Source organism: Euphorbia lathyris, chromosome 2, assembly GCF_963576675.1.
Source record: "Euphorbia lathyris chromosome 2, ddEupLath1.1, whole genome shotgun sequence".
NCBI lineage: Eukaryota > Viridiplantae > Streptophyta > Magnoliopsida > Malpighiales > Euphorbiaceae > Euphorbia > Euphorbia lathyris.
In genome coordinates this window covers 53411579-53432320 of record NC_088911.1, presented here as the reverse complement: position 1 = coordinate 53432320, position 20742 = coordinate 53411579, and positions in this window count along the sequence as shown.

The following is a 20742-nucleotide window of genomic DNA, read 5'->3' as shown; positions in this document are numbered from 1 at the left end:
ATTCCCCAGTGTGTTTTGGCACTGATGGGTAGCGTACGTGTAGAGCTCTTAAACGACGAAATGTATATTATGATAAGTGCGTTACGACTATGGATGTGATCTTCCTAAATGCTCTATCTCCACTAGACGCCACTACTTAGGGGCAAGTGTACCCCGTCATATCAAGTAATAATCCGATTAAGATCGGGTATCGAATCCACGGGATTTATAACTACAAGTATTACACGACTCGGTTTTATATGTTATCTAAGCGGTGAATACTTTGAGTTGATTCGGGGAACAACTACAAACTACTCCTAACTACGGGTGAGACAAATTTATATAACAAAATTCTACGAAATGATATGGACGGCGATAAGTTATAAATATGACAAATAATGACTCCCAATATATATACGGTTAATGATTTACTCTTGCAATGACGACTACGTGTAGTGTGACCGACCCGTGAAGTACTTAGACTACGTGGTTCCTAGTCAAGGCGTGTCTAATGCTTGGGACCAGAAATTAGGGCCCGTAAGTTCCATGGTTTGTCAATTCCTACGGTTTCCGGAGCATCACTTTCGGTAAGGCAACACCTATATGAATCCCTAAAGATAGCCCGAATGGCGTCGGAAATCGCGTTCTCCTACACAATAATCAATTACGAGTATCAAAACAAGTAGCAAACATCAACACATATATAGAAAAAGAGATTATTAATCATGAATTATAAATATGGAGAATGAAAATATGAAATACAACCAAGCCTAGTACATAGGAAGAGTACAAGCTAATTAGCAAGTGAAAAGGGAAGAATCCACCATCCGAACTAGCTAACCGGACTCAAGGCCGTCTCTTAGGACTTGGAGGTGGAGCTTTCGAGCTTGGTGAACGGAGATGGAACGGAACTTTGACGGAATGCCGGAATCAACGAACAAGCTCTCAAGGTGATAGAGTTTTGCTAAATAAAATAAAATCTCAAACTATATAACAAGAACTTAAACTATAATAACAATTGTATATCAAAAGCTTGGTGTTTTAAATGAGTGCTAGTCACTCCTATTTATACACATCAAGCTAGGGGCAGAGTTATAATTTCACAAGATGCAAGCATGGAGGAACATGATTTTCTGCAGATTTCCCATGACACGCCTCGCGTATGGTGGGTGACGCCCCGCGTATTTGCCCATTCCGTCAGAAATCTCCTGCATGTGGACCAAATCCAGATCTTGTTGTCTCAACCACGCCCCGCGTAGACTGGGATGCGCCTCGCGTGTTTGAGTTTCTGAGTTTTTATTGCTTGAATTGGGTCTTTTACGCACCGCGTAGCTGAAGCACGCCTCGCGTAAATAAGTCTCTGAGTCTTTTAGGTCGAAGAACTTCCTTACACGCCCCGCGTGTTAGGTGGGACGCCCTGCGTAGGACTAGTTGACTCTGGGAGACCATGCAGTCTGACTTTCAGGATTAGGCTCATCATTTCTGACATATGTCATACGCCTCACGTGGAGGTTGATACGCCCCGCGTGGAGGTGAGTAGATCCGACTTGGTGCCTGTGGATTGAACAATTATTTCTGACCAAGTGTTCCACGCCCCGCGTGAAGGGTGATACGCCCCGCGTATGTCGGTGGATTTTCGCTCCTTGCTCGTACCTGAAATATAATTCTCGAGAGCCGAGTTAGCTTGACGTTTTATTTTCTAAATTAATCAAAAATAAAGAAAATTAACCGAAAGTACGGAATTTATTTTTATTTCATTATTTTATTAAAACACTCTATTTTTGCAATTAAACTTATTTATTTCATCTAAAATTAAACCGTAAATCACGCTAAAAGATAGGGATGAAACGCCCCTATCAAACCTCCTCGGACTTTAAAGTTTTACTTGCCCTCAAGTAAAAGAAATCGAAAGACAAGGGATTGAGATTATTAAGAAACAAACCGTCGGTTGGTTTTACCAAGTGCGTGATTCCGAAGCTAAAGTTTTATGCAAAGTTTTTGGCAAGTACCTACGCAAATAAATGAATGACCAAAACTTGTTTGAAACCTCCATGATCAAATTTAATAGGCAATATTAATGGGGGTTGATTATCTTTTGAGAACCCGATAGCACCTCACCAAGGGATTTCACTCTTACGCTCAAATTTTGGTGGGTCGATGTACTCTTCTTTGCACTTACTCGAAGTCACTTTGAGTTTGCATTTTCATCCTGGTTTTTCCTCTTATGTTATGGTTTAGGCAATATTAAAAACAAACCCGGAGGGGGGTTGTAATGTGGGTGGCGTTTTAGTGGTTAATTTTTAAGAACTCGAGTTTAAACACCATTTTGATGATCGCACCGTGTTTTTATTTTGGCCTTAGCAAGTTCGTAAAATATAACTCGAAATTGCTCGGGTTGAGCTTGAGAATGACTTTTTGCTCTTTATTGTGTTTTTCTTTTTCTTTTTGTTTTGAGAGCGGCACAAAAACGATTTCGAAAGCTTATGGTGCTTACTTATCAAGGCCTTGGCTTATTTCGGGTGCGATTTGATTTTGTTGGTATTTAAACAAGAGAAAAAATGGTTAAATGTTAAAAGGGTATTAACAACAAAAAGTCGGTTAATAGGCTCGAGGGGGTTTCCTAGGGGTTAATGAAAACGAGATAAATAAGTTACGAAAATAATTGGCCTAAGTGGGCTCGTTTTATCATCTATTGCCATTTATACCAAAATAAGTGTACTTGACCCGGTATTAGGTGCAAACCCCATGAATTGAGTGAAGTCAAAGCTCTCGAAAAAGTTGTGAAAGAAATAGAGTTCTCGTACAAACTCTTTTAGGATCAAAGATATCTCACAAAATTTCGGGTTAAATTGTGTACGTTCAAGTTCTCGTTAAATCTCCAACTATCCCGTTTGTTATTGCCTTTTTAAATTTCATTATAGAGATAGCCTGTGGGTTAGGGCTCAATGCTTTTGTTTAGTATGAACCTAGGCTTTGCATAAATTCTATAACTTCAGAATTAAGACTAAAATTTCTTACTAAAACCGATCCTTTGTGTTAACGTCTTTATATTTAAGAACAAATAATGGAACTTTAATTAATTTCCGAAGGGGGTAGTGTGTCGGAAAAATTTAAGAATCAATAAATTAGTTTAATTATTTTGTTGTTTATTTGATTTTTATTTTTGTTTTTGTTAGTGCAAAACAAACGGTGAGTGCGGGATTGCACGACCCTCCGCGTTATTAAAATGATGTCTATTCCAAGGACGTCGCAAAAGAAGAAAAGCAAAAATAAAAATAAAGATGGAATTTAAAAAGGACCCTTCAAGGTCAGGTCCTACGCGAGGCGTGCCCAGGGGGGCGCCCCGCGTAGGAGGTGCGTTGTTAGCCAATTTTGGCCAGAGACTCAGATACGCGGGACGCACTACGAGGGGCGCCCCGCGTGTTTGAGTTTCTGGGCTAGTTATACAAGAAAAATGGCGAGCACGCGGGGCGTAAAATGGAGTACGCCCTGCATGAAGGTTATTAATGGTGCATAAACAGAGAAAAATGAACACGAAAAGAGAAAATAAACAAAACGAAACATAAAGGGAAATCATAAATATATTAAAATAAAAAAGAAAGTACAATAAGAACACAAAAAGATAACGAAAACAACAAAAGAAACACGAACTAAAATAAACACGAAAAGAGAAAACACAAAACAAAGGAAAACATAAAACAAAGAAAGGGAAACTAAGGTTGAGGCGGAGGAGGATTGCCGTGGATGTTGAAATATGTGAAGAAGGTGTTGGCGAAGGCGTCGAAGCTGGCCCTATCCGCTTGCCTTTGAGCCTCGACGGCGTCGAAGCGAGCATCAAGGGCGTCGAAGCGCGAGTCGAAGTGCGCCCGATCACGTCGTTGGTTGTCCTCCAAAATATCCAACCGGGCGTAGATGGAGTTGAAGTCGTGATTGGGGGGTGGACTAAAGTTTAGGCCCATGTCCGAGTCCGATCCCTCGTCCTCGTCGTCTTGGGGTTGGGCTGCCCCCGAACTCTCACCCGGGCCGGAGGTAGGACGCTTGAGTGATTTGAAGGCATTTTTCTCCAAAGGTCGCGGCTCCAAGCTGGGGAGGCGGTCAAGAGCAGCTTCGCCAAGAGCGGAGGTGGCAAAGATGGTGATGAGATGGCCCAACCCGATTTTGCCACGTTTTCGGGTGGACATGTGGTGGAGTTGGACGGCCACGAGGTAGGAAAGGTCGTAGGTGAGGCCGTTTGCACAACAATAAAGGGCCAAAAGCTCGTGCTTATTGACCTTGGTGGACTCGGACTTCCCCGAGAAGTAGAAAGAGATGAAGCGGTGGAGAAGTTGAAGGATTGGATCGCGGATGCAGGCCGGGTGGAGGTTGGAGATATCGTAATCGTCGGACCCGGTGATGGAGGTCCAAAAATCACGAGGGGAGACACCCTCGGGCCAATGTGCTATGCCCGCCTCCGCTTGACGGGTGAAATGGTTGCGGAGCCATTGTGTGTCAATGGAGAAAGGGTGATTGTGAAGGCGGAAGTTGAAGAGGGCGGCTCCGGGAACATTATTGGATTCTAGGGTGGTGTAGAACTCCACGACCAATGAAGAATAAACGTGGTGGCGCACCCGATAGTGATCGAGCCAATTTAGAGCACGGAGGCGGTTGTTAGACAAGGTGCCGAACGGCCTCGCTCGAGCGGACCGGGGGGTGGACACCTCATGGCGACGTAAGCGGTGATTGGCGCCGAAAGCAACCAATCGTGGAATCAAGCTGCTCGAAAGGACCGGAGCTCGGAGTATGGAAGAGTCGCCACCCACGAATGGGAAAATGAACACCGATCCCTTGCGGGAGACCGGTGAGGGTTCGGGAAACTTAGGTACGAGCCGAGAAGGCTAGCTCCTTTCCGGAGAAAGGCTACTAGGCACCCCGACATCGCCCGGTTATGAACCACAGGCCTCCTACTCAGCGTGTTAGGCGATAACGGACTAATCGCATATTTCTTTAAGTTTAAAATTCATTTGAAACCTTTTCTTTCTCGCTTTGAAAACCGTTTTGAGCATGTTATTTGAAAGCCATTTTAGTAAAGAATCACCCATTTTGCATAAATTTAAAGTATATAGGAGAGAGAGGGGGAGAAGAAAGAATTGATTTATTCACAGTGTAATTTTATGCTTTAGACTATACACTAACTCTAAGCTAATCTCATTCCCCAAAAACGAGTTTATTTATATGGTTCGTACCTTAATCGTCGTTGGAACGATTTAAGTACGTTTCAAAACCCCGTTAATGATGTTCACTCGAATCGCCGTTGGAACGACTCGAACGTTTGAAAACGTTGAGCAAACAGTTTCTATCTAAAAGCGTGATTAAGCATACAAGTCAATTTGTTTTGTACAAAACCGTTTAGTTAGGAAAACAATTCAAAACCTCATTATTCACAAAAACAATTTTAATTACAAGGTTCGCTTAATCCGTCGTTGGAACGAATTAAGGTTTTAAAACGTGATGTTTAGAAAGTGGTTTAAAATGATAAAAAAGCCTTTTATTTACACTTTAGGGATGTCTAAAAAACCTTAACTTAAATAAACAAATCAAACTTTCTTTTTTGTGGTTTATTTTCCCTTTTTCACTCAATTATCCTTTATTTGAACATAATTACAACACTTACAAATTAAACCCAAATTCACCCAATCCAAATACTTTTAAAACATATATATATATATAGGAACCAAAAGAAAAATAAACGTATAAATATATATATATATATATATATATATATATATATATATATATATATATATGTTTTGGGTAAAGATGGTAATTATACCTATAGATTGAAAATAAGTGAAGAAATGATATATCCTATGATTATTAATATGTAAAATAGTAATGAAAATACTACTAGACACATTACACTTTTATTTTAATAAAACAAATGTAAAAAAAGAATGAACAAGGTTCATAAATAAGAAAATAACATTTAACTCCAAAATAGTTTTTTACATAATAACTATATGGAAATTAATTCATCTAAATGTACATCCCAATATCTATACCCAAAATAATATCTAATAACTCCAAAAGCATTTATTAATTATCCCAAATGGGCCAAACAAATAGTCCACAAAAATAATAACTAGATATAGCTTAAATGAGCTTAAAGAAAACCTATATATATATATATATATATATTTACTAAGTTAGAATAATATAAATAATACCCAAACACAAAATGAGTAAATATATAATAAATAAGTATTAGTTATATACCCCCAAAATAATTTTAATAAAATAATTACATAATCACATATACATATACAAGGGACCAAATATCCAAAAGTTAAGAAAAGGGGCTTAAAAGAGTATTTTTAAAATTTCAGCAGATTTACCGACGGAAATCCGTCGGTAAACTGCCTTTAGTAACAGAAAACGAATAATTACAGAACAGCTCTTATATTTTTCAGATTTATCAAAAACATTAGATCTACTCTATTTTATCATTTTAGCCTCCAAACTACCCCAAATCGGGTCATGGTTTGTAACGGAGGATTCTAAAACGACGTTTTATTGAAAATAACGGTTCAAAACATTTATAAAACAACGGATCTACGACGTTTGGATCCCGAACTACCATTGAATCGGGTCACGGTTCGTATTGGGATCCAAACGAAGTTTTTATTTCAAAACTAAAACCAAATACTTGTTCAAATGCAAAACCAAAAATTAACTTAACAAATCTAAACAATAAAAGTGTAAAAAATAAATAAATAAATAGATTCAAACAATAAAAAGAGATGAATAAATAAATGGGTCTAATTCCTCGGATTATTACCTCTCAATCGGTAATAGGGATGCCAAATCAAGTCGATTGATAGTGTTTTGAGTCGGATTTTTTTTGTGTTTTTGCTTCGTTCGGGTCTCGGGGAATTTTTCCAGGGGTTCGGGTTTTTTTTTTCCTCCTGGTGTATTGAGCTCCATCCTATTTATAGGCATGGAGCTCCCCAAATTTTCTTTATCCTTGGCTCCAAGCAAACTTGGAGCCAAAGATTAGCCAAATTAGCCTAGAAAACTCTCTCCTCATTTCCTCTTTATTTATTTTTATATTTTTTCTTTTTAATAAAATAATAAAGCAAAAAAAATAAAATGAAAAAAAAACTAAAAAAAACAAATAAAAAAAAACTAAAGCACTTGGCTTTTGGCCAAGTGCAGCGAATTGCACTTGGCCAAAGCCAAGTGCAATTGGGCTGGGCCTAGGCAGCCCACCACCTATCACGGGCCGTCTAACGGCCCGTGACGAACATAGCGGCCCCCGACGGGACCGCGTTTGTATAAAAATATTTAAAAAATTCCTAAAATTATCCAAAAAAAATGATTTTTATTAAAAATGATTTTTGCCAAAACCGATTTTATAAAATTAGCTTTTATAAAATCGATCTGTTTACAAAACTATTTTTTATTGTTTGAATTCTAAAACAAAACCCCTATCGACCCGAGATTTTATTAATAATGAAATACTCCGAATTTGGCGAAATGATTTAAGATTTCATTTGCGGAACTGATTCGCCCGTCATCTCGATTCGATTTCCGAATTTGATCAAACCGGTCTCCACGGTTCCTTTGAACAACGTTTTTTTATTTATTATTTTTATTGACTCATCATTTATTTTAATCGACTGATTTGGATCCCTTTTTATAATTTTTCTTCATCGGTTCTCCGATCCCGGTGTCTACAACGGTCCTCGAAGGCACCTCCAACGTTGTAGCGATCAAGAACACTACGTTCAATGTACGGGAGTTCCATTACGTGGGCAGCGGAGAGTGTTTGGTAGGATTGGGCCTCTTCTTCGGTGAGAAGATGGAAAGGAGCCCGGTATTGGCGGGTTAGTGGTGGTGTTTCTTCTCGTTCGGGGGGTGGTGGTGATTGGCCTGGTTGGGAACGAGAAGTACGGGCCCGAGTGGACCACGGGGGGCGCATATCGGTAACATGTTTTCGTCTTGCCATGATGTTAGTGAGGGATTGAGAGAGAGTGTAGGAAGAGTGTGGGAAGTTAGAGTGAGTTGTGAGGAAGAAGAAGGGAAAAAAAGGGGGAGTATTTATAGGGGAGTAGTGGGGAATCCAAGTAAAACTCGGATTCCCAGAGGGGTACGCGGGGCGTGAAGAGGCCACGCCACGCGTATCCCACCTCCTGCCCATTATTTGACGCAAAAACGGCACGGTACGCGGGGCGTGCGGGGAAGCACGCCTCGCATATCGCACCTCCTGGCCGTAAAATGTTGGGAGAAAGGCGAGGACACAGTACGCCCCGCGTGGAAAGAACAATTTTCGATTTTAAGGAGTTTTTTTGAATTTTTATGGTTTTTAATTGCTTATTTAATGTTTTTATGATTTTTTTTATTTCTTTTTAGTGTTTTTATGGGTTTTAAATTATCATTAAGAGGGTGGTTAAGACAAAATTTATGATGGAGGGAGGTTGAAGAAATTTGAAATTGAAAAGGTGGGATGTGATTGGAGGGGAGAAGAGGTGGAGTGGAGAAGTGGGAAAGATTTTTGGGGAAGAGGAGAGAGTGATGGGAAAGGTGGGAGAGGGAAAGGTTGCTATGGGGAGTTGCAATTCGCAGCTCCCCTAAGATACGCGGGGCGTGCCCTATGGGGCGCCCCGCGTGTCCCAATACGTGGCGCTTATTCGGGAGAGAACTTAACTGCCGAAGGTTACGCGGGGCGTGGTAGGAGGGACGCCTCGCGTAACGTGTCTTTTATTTCGAAAATGGGGGCAGACACGCAGATGCACGGGGCGTGAAAGGCATGGCACCCCGTGTTGATTATATATTTTTTTGGATTAACATGGGATTTGTTTTTCTTTTGATTTATGAGACGGGATAAAATAAATAAAAATAAAAATAAAAATAACATAAAAGAGAGAAAAATAAAAATAAAAATAAACAAAGATTATGATACATATAGACAAGGGGTTTGAGAGATTCAAACCGATGCTACGTTTAGAGTCAAAGTAGCTCGACTTTCTCATGCGGCGGCTTACTGCAGGTTGTCCGAGTTGGAACTCGACGGGTCCGAACTTCTACTATTTAAGAGCGTTATCGCCTGTCTGGACTCTCTATTTTTGCCCGGCGGGTTCTGCTCGGTGTTTGCCGGGAGGGTTCCTAATGGCCTTTCCTGTTGCTGACGATTCAAGTGGGCTACCTGGCGGCTAAGGTCCCTGCAAAACACCTCACTATCGGCAAGACGGGTTAAAATATCCTTTAACAAGGACGTTACGGACTGGCCATGCACATTATCGGGAAGTGGGACGTTCCGATTACCGGGCACGGTTTGTGATTGCCCTAACCTGTTTTCTCGATATTCTTGATCAAAGTCGGATGGGGGCCTCAATACATTATTATTATTGCCATACGACAAGTTAGGGTGTTGGTACCAAGGCCTCCATTCACTGTTATTATTATTGTGGTGGTGTGAGTAGGAGTTCGGGTTAGGATTGTACCTTTGATTGCCTCCTATGTAACTTACATTTTCGATGTCGCCGGCGAAAGGGCTACCGGCTTGGCAATTAAGTCCGTCATGGTCTCCACCACAATGATTGCACATCAGGACCTGTGCAACTTTGTTAAGGCTCAACTGGGCTATCAAAGCGTCAAGTTTTTTATTCATTTTCGCCATGGAACTTTTCGGAGCCTCTTTCTCCACGATGAACGTTTGATGTCGTGAAGGTCCGGCAAGCCGATCTTCTTGCCAATGTACGCTTTTCCTTGCGAGCTCGTGGATGAGCTCATATGCTTCACTGGCCGACTTCCTAAACAGGTCCCCACCTGCTGCGGAATCCACGGTGTCACGATTAGTAGGTGTTAATTCGTGATAAAAAGTGCTTACCAAATCGTGCTTGGGGATATCGTGGTGCGGGCAGCTTTGGAGCAACTTTCGGAATCTTGCCCAAGCCACATGAAGGGCTTCGTGTTCGAGATGCCGAAAGGTAGTGATGACGTTCCTCAACTTAACCGTTTTGGAAGGCGGGAAGTAGTAAGAAAGGAACTCCTTCTCAAGTTCCACCCATGAAGTAATCGAACCCGCCTCGAACGAGTGCAACCACTCCAACGCTTGTCCTGTCAAAGAGAAAGGAAACAACTTTAGTCGGACGGCCTTTACCGGTACACCGTTTTGCCGAGAAGTTTCGGCACACATAAGAAATTTATCTAAATGTTCGTTAGGGTTTTCATGAGGTTCTCCTCCGAACTGGCCAAGTTGTTGGATGAGTTGGATCATGCTAGTCTTGATTTCATATGTGTTGGCCGGGATGGTAGGGGCAACGATTCCGTTGCGGTTTTGAGGACGATGCGGAGCAAGAATCTCCATCATCGAGCGCATGTCATTGCCTCCACCATTGCGGTTGTTATTCACGGGTTGCGCCGGCGGCCCTTGGTTGACCTCGGGCTAGTTAGCTTCATTGTTGAGGTTTGCCATCTTCTCTCTCCGAATCCTACAAAGAGTACGTTCAATTTCAAGATCAATAGGAACGAGAGTATCACTCCGGGATCGGGTGTGCATAAAATAAATAAATAAAATAAATTATAAACAAGAAAGAATGTTGTTAGTGAAAAGTATATATAAACAATTTATACAAAAATAATGCTTAGACTAACAATAAAACGTTTTTGTCTAATATTGCGAGAACTTATAAATCCCCGGCAACGGCGCCAAAAACTTGATGGGTAGCGTACGTGTAGAGCTCTTAAACGACGAAATATATATTACGATAAGTGCGTTACGACTATGGGTGTGATCTTCCTAAATGCTCTATCTCTACTAGACGCCACTACTTAGGGGCAAGTGTACCCCGTCGTATCAAGTAATAATCCGGTTAAGACCGGGTATCGAATCCACGAGATTTATAACTACAAGTATTACACGACTTGGTTTTATATGTTATCTAAGCGGTGAATACTTTGAGTTGATTCGGGGAACAACTACAAACTACTCCTAACTATGGGTGAGATAAATTTATATAACAAAACTCTACGAAATGATATGGACGGCAATAAGTTATAAATATGACAAATAATGACTCCCAATATATATACGGTTAATGATTTACTCTTGCAATGACGACTACATGTAGTGTGACCGACCCGTGAAGTACTTAGACTACGTGGTTCCTAGTCAAGGCGTGTCTAAGGCTTGGGACCAGAAATTAGGGCCCGTAAGTTCCGTGGTTTTTCAATTCCTACGGTTTCTGGAGCGTCACTTCCGGTAAGGCAACACCTATATGAATCCCTAAAGATAGCCCGAATGGCGTCGGAAATCGCGTTCTCCTACACAATAATCAATTACGAGTATCAAAACAAGTAGCAAACATCAACACATATATAGAAAAAGAGATTATTAATCATGAATTATAAATATGGAGAATGAAAATATGAAATACAACCAAGCCTAGTACATAGGAAGAGTACAAGCTAATTAGCAAGTGAAAAGGGAAGAATCCACCCTCGGAACTAGCTAACCGGACTCAAGGCCGTCTCTTAGGACTTGGAGGTGGAGCTTTCGAGCTTGGTGAACGGAGATGGAACGGAACTTTGACGGAATGCCGGAATCAACGAACAAGCTCTCAAGGTGATAGAGTTTTGCTAATAAAATAAAATCTCAAACTATATAACAAGAACTTAAACTATAATAACAATTGTATATCAAAAGCTTGGTGTTTTAAATGAGTGCTAGTCACTCCTATTTATACACATCAAGCTAGGGGCAGAGTTATAATTTCACAAAATGCAAGCATGGAGGAACATGATTTTCTGCAGATTTCCCATGACACGCCTCGCGTATGGTGGGTGACGCCCCGCGTATTTGCCCATTCCGTCAGAAATCTCCTACATGTGGACCAAATCCAGATCTTGTTGTCTCAACCACGCCCCGCGTAGACTGGGATGCGCCTCGCGTGTTTGAGTTTCTGAGTTTTTATTGCTTGAATTGGGTCTTTTACGCACCGCGTAGCTGAAGCACGCCTCGCGTAAATAAGTCTCTGAGTCTTTTAGGTCGAAGAACTTCCTTACATGCCCCGCGTAGGAGCAGTTGACTCTGGGAGATCATGTAGTCTGACTTTCAGGATTAGGCTCATCATTTCTGACATATGTCATACGCCTCGCGTGGAGGTTGATACGCCCCACGTATCGGTGAGTAGATCCCACGTGGTGCCTGTGGATTGAACAATTATTTCTGACCAAGTGTTCCACGCCCCGCGTATGTCGGTGGATTTTCGCTCCTTGCTCGTACCTGAAATACAATTCTCGAGAGCCGAGTTAGCTTGACGTTTTATTTTCTAAATTAATCAAAAATAAGGAAAATTAACCGAAAGTACGAAATTTATTTTATTTCATTATTTTATTAAAACACTCTATTTTTGCAATTAAACTTATTTATTTCATATAAAATTAAACCGTAAATCACGCTAAAAGATAGGGACGAAACGCCCCTATCAGGCACCATCTTTGGAAGAACTAGTTATAAGCTTGTCGAGCTAGTGCCAAGTCTATGAGCATATTTTCCATTCTTCTTAATACCTTAAATTTTGGGATAAAGACCAAATTTAACCCTTTGAAATAGTGCAAATTTAACCATAACATTTCCAATCAAGATCAATTTTAGCCATACGTTATAAAAATTAGAAAAAACTGGTTGATTGGTATTTAACTGTCTCTTCAGACATCCAAATATCAAATATATCTAAGATATTTAGTGTAAAACTAACAAAATTACAAAAATTATGTTAAAATGAGAAAAACCAAATCTGCTACATATAAGTTTATCACAAGATTTTTGTCCAACTGTCTAAAATATTTATTGTGTTATTAATATAGTTATAAAAAACCAGCAAAAGAAGTACGAAACTACTTCAATTTATCGACAAACTAGTTTGGAAGGTCCGATGTGGCAGTTAAATAATAGTCAAACCAGTCTTTACAATTGGAAGGTCCGATGTGGCAGTTAAATAACAGTCAAACCAGTCTTTACAATTTTTTGATAGCAAATAGCTAAAATTGATTTTGCTTGAAAATGTTAGGGTTACATTTGCACAATTTCATACGTTAGAGCTAAATATGAAGTTCGTTAAAATGTTAGGGTTAAATTGAGTTCTTATCCTTAAATTTTTCAAATTCATCTTTTTCATAACTGATAAGTACACACCATCGTGTCTTGACATCAAGCTTAGACTTTTAGGAACGTGCACAAAAACTTTGCAACCAAACATTCGCACAAATGTTTGTACGAAATATATTTTCAAGACCATACATTTTATAGAGTACCATAATTTAGAGGCACGTATAATGATATGTTTAAAAATAAGCTGTTGTAATTGGAGCTTCACCCTAGAACTTATTGGGAAACTTTGTATGTGAAAGTAAACTTCTACATCTCTCTATCAAAGTAATATTCATCATTTCAACCAACCCATTCGGCTACGATGTTTTTATAGGAGTTTGTTGATTTCGAATGCCATGCTCTTTATAGTAAGCATCAATTAAACTCATGCACTCTCCACCGTTGTTTGTCACCATGCACTTCAACTTCTTATTAGTTAACCTCTCGACCTGTACTACAAAATATTTAGAAACATATAGCACGTGCACGTTTGCTTTTGGAGTATACACCCATATCTTCCTAGAATGGTCCTATATGAAAGTCATAAAATAATTATCACCACCAACCAAGTAACTTTGGAAATAGGCTACACAAATATGAGACTATCATATTTAACATATTTTTCACTCTATAAGGAGAAGAACTATTAAAAGTAACTCTATTTTTATTTAAAGGCCAAAAATTAGCACACTTATTCAAACAAACATGATTTAATCTAGTTAGACTATTTTTCTTGGCCACTTTTATCTTACCGTTCACAAGCATATGTGTGAAGCGTCTATGCCATAATTCAATAACATTGTCATTTTCCACTACATTCACAACTTTATGGGAGAGCTTCGCCCTGCATCAGATACAAACTTGAGTGCCTTTTGCCACCACTAACAAACCTTTGGTAAGCTTCCATTGGTAGGGGTGTTCATTTTAATCAATCCTTGGATTTAACCTAATCCAAAACCAAAATAACTAGTTTATTGGTTTATTTATTCTATTAGATTGGTTATAACTAAACCAATACAATTTTAATACATGAATACAATTATTTAACTGATTAACCAATCCACTAAAAAAACTTAATATTTGTGAAATATAGAACTGGACCAGAATTAGTATTGGGAGTGAGAATTAGTTCGCATTGTTAGCTATGGAAGAAGAGGATCAATGTTCCAAAATTCTAGAAATTTTGGAATTTCAAAATTCCAGAATTTGAAAATTTTATGGAATTTCTAAAAATGCTAGAATTTTCAGATTCGTTCCAGAATTCTGGAATTTTAGAAAATTTTAGGAATTTCATAAATCTTTCAAGAATTCGTAAAAATTCTTGAATTTCCAAAAAATTTTAGAATTTCAGAATTCGTTCGAGAATTCTGGAAACTTTAGAAAATTCTGGAATTTCAAAAATCTGAAATTTTAGAATTCTCGAATTTTAGAATTTTTTGGAATTTCCATAAATGCCAGAATTTTTAGAATTCTTGAAATTCTGAAATTCTTGAATTTCAAAAATCTGGAAACCCGAAATTTCGAATGAATTTTGGAATCTAGAGTCATTCCAAAATTCTGAAATTTTCAGAAATTAGGAATTTAAGAAATCAGGAATTTTAGCAAAAGAAAAACGAAGAAAAAGAGTAAAAAAGGTCAAAAAGTAAAAAAAGAAAGCAATTTTTCTGAAAATACCATTGCAGTTGAACGATGTTAAGGGCTTTGCCTTGATTCTACTAACGGTGCAAACCATAAGGTTTGTTTCGGGGCAAAAAAACCATAGACATCGATCTGTAAAAATGTGAAATCACATGATTTTTTTTTGAAATTAACCCTAAAATAAATTTAATTATTTAGTTTAATCGAAATAATAACAGGTATATGTTTATGTAAAATTAATTAATTGGACTGGTTGTTACTAACCGATCCAAACCAAAACCAATCCAATCCAAGTGTATGGAGTATTTAATAGGCTGGATAGATTATTTACAACCAGTCCATGGATCCATTGATTGATTGGATTGGATTGGAGGGATTGGATCAGATTGCTTTTTGTATCAAATAACCGTTGGAGTGACCTATGAATCAAATCTTTATATTTTTTATTAAACCACTTTTCTTTAATTTTTATACATTTTGAACTATTCACAACGGCTTAAAATAGATTTATTAGTAAGTGACTTAGTGTAAAAATCAACATTTAAAAGCTTAATGTGAAAAAATAAATAATCACAAATAAACAGAGCTCAATCTTAGGAACCCGAAATTCAAGATTTACTTATAGATTTAGGCTAAACCAACTAATGTTGAAAAAAAGAAATTACTAGCAAATAGGATGAGAAGTGCGCCAAAAGTCATCATAGATTTAACTACCAGGATAATCTCACCCATTCTTCCATTAGAGCATCTCTAATAGAGGTTGTTTTAAAGAGTGTCAAAACTTAACACATAAAACTAATATTTTATTAACTTAATCATCCACATCACTTTTAGCAACTTTTGTTAAAAAAAATGCTCTAATAGTAAGTAACTTTAAAAGTTCACACAATGGCCCCACAAATCATTTCTTTTTAATTATAAATATTGTCAACCAATAGTGAAAGGTGAGAGACTCATACAAATGTGCACCAATAATAATCTAAGTAAATTACTTTTTTTATATTAAAAAAAGTTTGACAACCTTAAAGCATCTCCAATTAGAGGGTGTTTAAAAGAGTGTCAGCTGAAATAGCATGAAGTTTGACAACTTTCAAAGAGTGTTCACTATTAGAGTGATGTGAGTGCCAAGAAAGGTTGCCAATTTTTGGCAACCTCTTGACAACCTTGCTTAACTATTTTTTAATATAAAACATGTGGTCCCTCTTCTAGAAATAATAAAATTTATAGCCTTTTATTTTTTGTTCACTGTTGAAGTAATTTTTTTTAATTCAAACACCGGTGAAATAAACTTAATTGTTGTGTATGAAAAATTAAAAATTTCACTGCATTGAATGGTTAGTTGGAGCACATAGAAGAATAATACATTAAATTAATTGTTCTCGATGAAAAATAAAAAAATTCACCTGCATTGAATTGAATGGTTAGTTGGTGCACCATAGAAAAAATAAAACATTAAATATATATTACCATTTGTTTTGTACCGTTGGTGTATTTTTATATTTTTAAACAATTGTAATAATAAACAATTTCGGTCTTCTATATATAAATAATCACCATTTCACTATTTCATACATAATATTCTTTATAGCACAAATAAATTCCTAAAATTCTCAAATCGACCCCCAAAATCCAAATTTTCAATATGCTCAATTCAATCCAAATTCATGAAATTCTCCACATACAAACTTTCAAAATCCAAATTTTCAATATTCTCCCTTTAGTCAAAATTTTCCAAACTCTTCCTCTACCAACCCCCAAAGTCCGAATTTTCAATATTCTCAATTCAATCAAAATTTTCCTAATTCTCAAATTTATCCAATGTCCTCGTTTCCTTACCAAAATTTTGGCTCTTTTGAATCATCCCAACATGCCCAATTCGCCACACTAGAAAATTCGCTACCATATAACTTTCATACACCTTCCCCACACAAACTCGAAATGGCTTCAAATATTTATAAGTCAAGTATGGAAAAGTCTAGTATTGATATGAATCTAGAAGCGACATCAGTATCTGAAACCCGACTTATATATTATGTTCAAGAGTTGGAAAATACGGTCATACACAATGAAGAGGAACCCAACCAAAAAGGTAAATTCAAATGGAGCATGGAAGACATTATACTTTTGATAAGTGGATGGCTTATTACATCTAAGGATGAAATCGTGGGGAATGACCAAACTTCTACAAAATTTTGGGATCAGATCGCGGAATACTTCAACACTAACCACAAAGGTGGGGAACGAAGAACTGTAAAGCAATGCAAAGACCATTGGAACAAAGTGAATCAAAAGGTGTCAAGTTTCAATGGATGTTATAAACGAGTACAACAAGCACATCACAGTGGTTGGTCTGATGAGCAAATTCTTGAGAATGCACATCAACTGTATAAATCTGAGAATAACTCAAATTTTCTGTTGGTACATTATTGGAGATTGATAAAGTATGAGTCGAAATGGAATATAATCTACCAACCACAAGGTGGTAAGAGAACAAATGTGTCAGAATCAGGGACATATACATCATCATCCAACGCAGACATTAGTGATCATGAAGTACGTGAGGTGCGTCCTATCGACCAAAGGGCGGCAAAGAGAAAAGGAAAGGAGAAAAATGAGCCGCAATATGAATTTATGAAGATTAATGAAGGAAAGCAGCTGCTCTTGAAAAATTAGTGAAGATAAAGGAGAAGGAAGTGGAACATAATAGAATGAAAAAATATATGGATTATCTCGTCATGGACACGTCGCACATGACTTTCGAGCAAAAGAAAGACCATGAAAATTTATATACTTATATTAAGACTAATTTCTTAAATTTGTAATTGTTATGCATGTTTTTTAATCTCATTATTATTATTATTATTATTATTATTATGCATTATTTTGTTAAAAAAATCTTAGGGCTTGTGTTTTATTTGAAATATCAGCATTGTGATTTTTTAGTTTTTTTTTTTTGAAAGAATGATTTTTTAGTTATTAACATAACATTTAGTTATTAACATAATATAATTTTTAATAAATGTAATATTTAATTAAAAAAACAACATCAACAACTATAATAACTATAACATTTAATAAAAAAAAACATAATTTGTATAGTTTCTGAAAGAACATAGTACTATAATAAAAAAACAACATAATTTGTATAGTTTTTGAAACTACTAACTATAACATTTAATAAAAAAACATCACCAAACAACTGTAATATAAAAAAACTAATAATTTATTATTATGGTCTAAAATATAGCCGTTGGAACTACTAATTTCATTTCAAGAAATATTTATTGAATGAATTAAGTACCAAAACTTTTTTACGGCTATCATTTATTGTTTACAATCTTCCATCCATAAATACCAAATTTTAATCTTTATTTTACTCAACTCTCAATTCCATCTAATCAAAATTGATAATGGATTCCCCAAATTTTTGAAATCCGTACGAAAATATGAGTCTTGACGATATTATAATTTCAAAATGTAATAAGGAATCCGATTATCAATATTTCAATGATTTCATAGCGAGGGGTAGCTCAACAAGACGAGGAAGAAATATAGCCCACATTGATAGGGGTCGTGTAGAAGGACACAAACGTTTGTTTAATGATTGCTTTTCTGATCAACCAGTGTATACAGAATATCAATTTTGAAGACGATTTAGAATGCGTAAACATATTTTTTTTATGCATAGTTCGAGCTCTAGAACATCATTCAGAGTATTTCCAAAAATGAGATTTGATGCATCTAGTAGAAGAGGGCTTTCACCATTACAAAAATGCACTGCAGCTATGCGAATGTTGTCATATGGAATGTCTATTGATTACGTTGATGAGTATGTTTGAATTGGCAAAACTACTCCTATTGATTGCCTAGTTAATGTCGTTCGGGGAGTGAATTATAATTTGGCACCGAATATCTAAAGCGACCTAATGTCGAGGACATTCATCGCTTAATACAAGTGGGGAAGTGCATGGTTTTCTAGGTATGTTGGGAAGCATTGATTGTATGCATTGGGAATGGAAAAATTGTCCAGTTTTATGGAAAGACTAATTCACACGAGGTGATCATAGAACGCCAATAATTATGCTCAAAGCAGTTGCTTCACAAGATCTTTGGATATGGCATGTATTTTTTGGTGTTCCGGGATCCAATAATGATCTCAATGTCTTAAATCAATCTCCATTATTCACTACTGTTTTACTAGGACAAGCTCCCACGTTTGAATTTATGGTAAATGGCACAGAATACAATAATGAGTACTATCTAGCAAATGGTATCTATCCATAGTGGGGTACATTTGTTAAAACTATCTCATTCCCTCGCGGAGAGAAAATAAAATTATTTGCGCAATGCCAAGAAGCGGCACACAAAGATGTGGAACGAGCATTTGGAGTACTTTAATCTCGTTTTGCCATAGTACGAGGACCGGGACGTTTTTGGCAAAGAGACGTGCTCAAAGATATTACGTATGCATGCATTATAGTGCACAATATTATTGTTGAGGATGAAAGAGATGCATATGAGAGTTTATTTGATTTTAATTATGATGAAGGCTTCATCAACGCTCCAACGGTTGAAGTAATTAATAGACTTATTTCCGACTATGCTTCAAAGAAATGTTGAAATTCATAATAAAGACACTCACTGTAATCTTCAAGCAGACTTGGTGGAACACATATGATGCAAATTTAGAAATAATTATAATTAGTATTTATTTATTTGTTTTAAAATAATTAATTATGGTTAATGGTTTTTTAAGGTAATTATGGTTAATGTTATTTAGTTATTTTCGCCATTTTTTTAAAAGCAACAAATTTATATGCAAGTTAAATTTTAATGTTTAATATTTATAATAAAATAATTATCTATGGGACTATAATGATAAATTTTTAAGCATAGTAAAAAATTGCTAAAAGTGATATGGATAAATAAAATAATAAAATATTATATTTTAAGATTGTATGTTAAATTTTGACCCTAAATGCTTTCAAAATAAGATTGTCAAAAAAAATATCATATCAATTTTATTTGACATCCACCATCATTCCAAATAATACACCCTCTAAAAAATGGATTAATCCCTTGTTTGGGACAATTTTGAAAAAAAAAATTACTTTAATGGATATGGTTGGGAAATATTCCTCTAGAAGGGGCTATTCCCAACCATGGTCAAATAAAATAAACTTTTTTATTATAACATTACTCATTACGGTGCCATAGGCGCCGTAATGGGTATATTAACAAGAATCCTTGTGATTCCTATCAACAACCAAAATTTATATACTAATAAACTTTAAAAAATTAGTTATATAATAATTTATTTTTAAAATTTATTATATTATAGAAATGAAAATAAAATTATAAGTCTAACATTAAGTTAAATTTGTATAATTTAATACGTTAAGATTAAATCTGTATTTCGTTTGAAACGTTATGGTTAAATATTTAGTGCATTACTAAAGTATGAAATTGCACAAATTTAACCCTAACATTTCAAAGGAAGTGCATATTTAGCGCTAACGTATGAAATTGTATAAATTTAATCCTAACGTTTTAAGCGAAGTGCAGATTTAGCCATAACGTATGAAATATTTAACCTTAACGTTTACAAGCAAGATCAATTTTAATCATATGCTACCGAAAATTTGAAGAGATTTGTTTGACTGTTAATTTATAGAAAAACTGGTTTAGAAGATCCGATGTGGCTAAATAACAGTTAAACAAGGGATTAACCTATAAATTTGCACAATTTCATACGTTACGGTTAAATTTGCACTTCGCTTGAAACGTTAAAGTTAAATATTTAGTGCATTAATAACACAATAAAATATTTTAGACAATTTCAAAAAAAAAAATTGTGATTCATTTATATGTAGCAGGTTTAGTTTTTTTAAACTGTCTAAAATATTTTACTGTGTTATTAATATACTTATTTATAAAACTGTTAAAATTTATCTACAAACTGGTTTAGAAGGTCTGATGTAGCTAAATAACGGTCA